Source organism: Doryrhamphus excisus, linkage group LG21, assembly GCF_037039965.1.
Source record: "Doryrhamphus excisus strain RoL-2023G ecotype Guam linkage group LG21, RoL_Dexc_Guam_v1.1, whole genome shotgun sequence".
Lineage (NCBI taxonomy): Eukaryota > Metazoa > Chordata > Actinopteri > Syngnathiformes > Syngnathidae > Doryrhamphus > Doryrhamphus excisus.
This window is the reverse complement of record NC_136377.1, coordinates 7,638,826-7,645,158: the sequence shown is the minus strand read 5'-3', so window position 1 is coordinate 7,645,158 and position 6,333 is coordinate 7,638,826.

Here is a 6,333-nt window from a genome sequence, read left to right as displayed (position 1 = left end):
TGGCGTGAGCAAGGATCGAACTGCCAACCTCCAGATTTCTGGACAACCTTTGCTACCTCCTGAGCCACAGCCCCACTGTGACTCAATTGGCCCAATTAAAGTTAACCTTTTAGTTAGAACCCAAAGAAGGCTAATATTGCCACTTTTTTCACATGTTGATTTTTCACAAAAATGGTAAGGCGTTACCCTTACCTTTAGTTTTTTTCTGTTTTTTTCATATCCACTTTTCTGTGTTGAAAAAAACTGACTTTACGTTTTTTGTCAAAAATCAATGCCCTCAAACACTGGCATTTTATTTTTGGGTGCTTCTGGGGCCCCTTTTGAGTGTGTGTGAGGTTTCCCCTGTTTTTTTGACCAGAAAAGTGCATTAGAAGCAAGTTGAAAAAACAGAAAAAAACGACATACTAACCCCTTATGTTTTTTTGTCAAAAATCACCAAATTCCAAATCTGGCATTTTATGCCATTTTTGGGTGCCTCTGGGTCCCCTGTTGAATGTGTGTGAGGTTTCCACTTTTATTTTTGACAGAAAAGTGCTTTAAAAGCAAGTTGAAAAAAATGAAAAAAAACCACATACTAACAGTTACGTTTTTTGTCAAAAATCACTGCCCTCAAATATTGGCATTTTATGCCGTTTTGGGTGCCTGTGGGGCCCCTGATGAGTGTGTGTGAGGTTTCCCGTGGTTTTTTGACCAGAAAAGTGCATTAGAAGCAAGTTGAAAAAAATGGAAAAAACGACATACTAACCCCTTACGTTTTTTGTCAAAAATCACTGCCCTCAAACTATGGCATTTTGTGCCATTTTTGGATGCTTCTGAGGCCCCTGTTGAGTGTGTGTGAGGTTTCCCTCGTTTTTTTGACCAAAAAAGTGCATTAGAAGCAAGTTGTGTGTGTGTTTCACCTGTGTGTGCGTGACTTATCATTTCCCTTCCCTGCTTAACCTTGTGCATGCTACATGCTTCCATGCTTTTACACTTCCTGCTTGCTTTGGAGGGCCTGAATACATGGAAAAGATGCACGCCGAGCTTTTACAAGATGCACTTTTGCCACCTTGTGGCCGCTTTTAAACATCATCCAACATGCTCCAACTATTGTGTCGTTATGTCATCACCTTTTTGCTTCTTGCGCAAAAAACCATAAAAGATGTATAAATATGTCTTCAGGATAGGATGTTGAAGAAAGGGTTGAAGAAAATAAGTATAACACATCTTCGCTAGAGAATGAGTCAATTCAGGAATTTTCGAGAAAAAAAAACGGCGATGGAGTTAGGGAGCTGAAATATGTTATCAAAAGAGTTAAAGCATTTTTTTATCTTTAGGTGAGAAATATGCACAGACAAAGTCTGATATAAGGTAAGTTATAAGGTACCAACACATGCATTACAGCATATTTAACATAATTGGGTTTTATTAGTCAAGCGTAAAGCTTGATGTGGTCTCGTTTTATTTTGGGAATGACCCAAATTCGGAGTGCTTTGGCACATGTTCCCCAGCGCTTCAAAGCAGAGCCCAGATGAACAAAATCTCCAATTTCCTGCTGGCATTATTGGCCTGCTAGGAAGGTGAAAAAGGGGTCAGGCACACAGACAAAAGCTTGAATCGTTATCACAAAGCAGCAATAAGGTGGTGGTTGCTGTAGAAGGGGGCTCTACGTGTTGTCATTTTAGGGAGAATTGCATGCATTGCATCTATTTAAAAGTGCACAATAATTCATCACTGACTGTGTGTGGGATCATTCGTTTCACTTTTGTGTTGTAAAAGCTATTTATTCTCTTCCACATTTAATGCATTGCATTATTAAAGTAAGAAAAAAATTGTTATATGCTTCCAATTAACATACTCTTTGTGAGGCTGTGTCGTATGCCCGATGGGATACGCTGTGGTCGTCTACGACCATGCATCATTTCTAGTTCTACAACATTCCTAAATTGTGTGGTTAGTTTAGACAGCTCGTAGAGAAATAAATAATAAGTTTAATCATAAACCACATTAACAGACATTAATATGATTAAAATCTGTTCCAGTAGACTGAGGAGAGGGTTGCCTCCCTGCACGAGGAAGCATATGAATATGTGCCATGCTGAATTCTTTACAGATGATTTCGCTCATTAATTTGTAGTCTGCAGATGTTGCTAATTTATCACACTCCTAACCCTCTTGTCATCGCAGCTGTTGGAAGTGGGGACGCTCCTGTTTGTGTGTACGTGTGTGTGCATGTAAACAGTCAGCCCGTGCGGGGGTGCTTGAGGAGGTTTTTTGGTAACGATGCAATTGTGTGGATCCTCTGTGCAAAAGTGTTGGAACACAGAGCACGGAGATGTGACCAGAATCTACAGTAAATATGCTGAATATGGTTCCATATTGAGCCAAATATAAGACGACACTGAATATAAGCAACCAACATCAAATCTTGTGTTCCAGGTTATTTGTTTGTTTCATTATTTACCATAACAAATAATGCAAATACTGCCTGTGTATTACCCTGAATGTATAAGACATTCCCTGTTTTTCCAAGATCTGCTTTTGGAAGCTTTAAAATGAAATAAAAATTATGTTTCCAACATCAGAGAAAGGATAGCATATAATAGGTGTATTTCTGCATAATAATGCATCGCAGTCAAGCCCTGCACACATCGAGCTCAAACCAGCATAATAGTATAAAATTTGCTTGAGTATGTATGTATGTTTATTTAATAGGCTGTATTCAACTACAAACCATCATGATTTATAAATGATTGTACTTTTGAAAAACCAAGATAGAGAGAAGCCCTGTAATTTGAAGCACAATGTGGTAAGGAATTACTGTTAACCCACTTGAATCACGTATTTTTTGTTGAGGACAACTTGAAAGGTGCATTATAGGACACCTACAGGACTCAAGTGGTTTGGATGATTGGTTGACTAACAAGCTCGCAGCACATCCTCATTTCTCGAAGTGATGTCATCGTGTTAATGCCTTTCAACTAATGCAGAACAAGGAAGATCGTCAATGTGGTTTCGTATATATTTTTCATCAAAATAGTGGTCATGCTAAAATGTAGTGTTGCTGCCGGATGTTTATAGTCTACAAGTGAACTGTACACTGGTTTTCTTTTGTAAAAGAGGAAGCTTACCTCAAGTTTTGTTCTTTGCTGTGATCATCAGTCATCAGTCAATGATGACTGCTTTGAAAAGTACGGTATTTTGAAAAAAGATGCTATTGGGATGGTACACATGAAAAAAAAAATCAAGACAAAAAACAACCACTACGTCAAAGTTGGAACAAGAGAGTAAATCATGTCTTGTTTACATAAGTTTTTTAAACATGATTCCATGATTGCGACAAGGCTGCAAAACATTATGCACGATATGTAAACATCTTTTGACAGCAATGTTTACTGTGTGTGTGTGTGTGTGGGGGGGGGGGGGAATGGTCGGGAACATTCATCCCTCGAACAATGTAGAACATAATTACAAACAATATTTTAACATATTTAAGTACTCATGAATCAGAGACCCTAAATACTACCATAACACACACAAAACTAGCTACCTTGCTCAGATACTTCAAATTTCCTTCTCCCTACAGATATTTTTTAAGAAACCAAACACATGCAAGCGCCCTGGACCCATTTGACCTCTAAACTGAAAGGTTAATAGCAATTTATATTGATAATTGATGGTCTATATTGATCAGGCTGAGGAGTTAATTAGATATTACTCAATATAATTCACCCTAATTGACTGTATGTGAGCTCTCTGCTTGCTTGTTAGACACAGATAATTGCCTCTGGTGAAGCCTTGTTCACAAGCTGAAAGTAACTGTACCCTCTAAAGCTTGTTTACTTGAGAGACGGGCAACCGGCGGGTCAAATCTCTTTATTATCATCATCATCATTGCAATCAGCACGGAGATGCTTGTAATCAAACAACGCTACATGAGCTTTGGGAAAGTGTGTCAGGACATTTGGAAATAGGCAGCAATTAGAATGCACCACTGTGTCAGAATGCACCACTGATAAAGGATCATATATCGGTCGGCTGATGTTATCGAATATATTTCATTTTATTTGATGGGCAATTTACTATAAATGTACACTGTGTTTGAAACTAGCAGCCCTACTGTCGTTTATATCACTTTTTAAAAATTTGTCAAATACCCACTGAGGCGCAATCTCAAAAGAAATACCAAATTAGTGCACTTAAAGAGTCCTTGAGCTGATTGATTGACTTGAATTGGTTGAATATGACGTATATAGTTTGTATTTATCCTCTACATTTTCAAATATTGTTATCGTTATGGTGGTTATGGTTTAATTTCATTTGAACATGCATCAGATTACAATTGAATGCATCACATAATCAGTTCACAGTTCCACATGTCCAAAAGGAGTAGGAAGAAGCAAAGCTTATTAAATCCTACCCCTCCATCTGGTACTTTTACAATCAGTAATTGTTACATTTGTTCACTTCCTGCTTTCCTAATAAGTTTTTTTTGTATTTATTTTTATTTTTGTCACGTACCGAAGTACGAGGTGATATGATCATACAATGACATAATGGGTACCATAGTAAGTGTCAATATAGTGATATATATATATATGTATATATAGCACATCATGACTGGTTCAAGAATCTTCATCCTTGTATTTAGCAAACATCAACTGCTTGTATTGATTCTTGAATTGGCTCATCGTTGTGCATTGTTTGAGGGTCTTACTCAATCCATTCCATAGTTTGATTCCACATACTGAAACGTATGTGGACGTAGTCCAAGCATATAAGTGTTTCAAATTTAGTTCTTCCCTGAGATCGTATTTCAAGTATTGGATGACATTTTTAGGTAATTGGTTATTAGAAATTGAATGGTAAATTCACAAAAAAATTATATTTATAGTTCACGGTGCCAGCCATGACAAACTAACTAATGCAGAACAAGTTAAATCGTCGATGTGGTTTAGTATATTTTTCATCAATATAGTGGTCATGCTAAAATGTAGTGTTGCTGCTGGATGTTCATAATCAATGAGTGATACTGTAAGTTGGTTTTCTTTTGCAAAAGAGGAAGGTTATCTCAAGTTTTGTTCTTTGCAGTGATCATTCAATCACAAAATTGGTCAAATACCCACTGAGGCTCAATCTCATGAGAAATACCAAATTGGTGCACGCTTTGTAGGCTCATTCTTTATGCATGCATATCCAAATACACATATTGTTAATTAGAATGTTGTTGAATTTTACCAGAACTCTTGTAGAATGCTGCCAACAACAGTTTGCTCAAAACACTTAAAATAGTCAGATGTAAAGAAACTTATTATAGCCTGTTTTGCCTTAGTTTTGTGTACAATTCCTAGCATGTCTATTCCTGTTCCCAATGCCCACTCCAAGGCGTACAGTGGTCAATTAAAATGACACCAGTGATAATGGAACTTATGACACATTGTCAATGATGCAACAAATGGTGATTATGGCCGCGGTCCTAAAAGAATATTTCTGACATATTCATTGATGTCTGATCATTGGATACACTGGACAAGCTGCACATCTCAAGCAGTGTTATTGAGTAAGTGCACCATTATGTTTGTTGTGCAGACACTCACAGGCGTTGACAGGCGAGTCGATTTTTAATTTTTTTGTCAAGATGAATGAAGCGGCGGATTAGTTGGAGTTAATGTGGATAGAGTAGTTGCTCTCCCAGGTGAAGAGGTGGTGGTCTATGGCATATTTGTGAGGCCTCACTTGTGTTCTTTCACACTTTTGTGTCTGTCACAGTGTGAGCAATGGGACTGATGTGTACATAATGTACACAACATGTCCATCAGAGAACACATTCTCACCTCTGCAGCTTTGCAGCTAAATGTAGCCCAGTCTGTGTTAATCTCAGGGGAAAGTCACCTTTTGGATGACATCCAAATAAGTGTGAACGGCTCATCACTAGGATTTATTGACAGAAGCAAGTCTTACCAGGAGTGATATATGGCCTCAATTGTTAACTCACTATAGCCTGGCAGATATGCTCAGGTTCCTGCAAACATGTTTAGTTCGATGACGGACTTTGCAGACACGTGTGTATCAAATTTTACAGTGAGTGTTGCATATTAAGATATGTGAGAAATTTCAACTGTGTCCGACTGAGGAGAAGACTGACTTTTTTTTCCGAACGGTTTTATCATTTTATCTGAAAAAAACAAAAACAAATGCATTTTTTCTGAGATATCATCACTCTTAGACATTAATTCACATTTTGTGATACATAAAACAAAAATACAGTTTTGTTTCCAAAAGATTGTCATGTGCCAATGAAAAGAATGTTCCTCCAAATTCATTTTTTTTAAATTTTCTTCTTTAAAAAAAAAA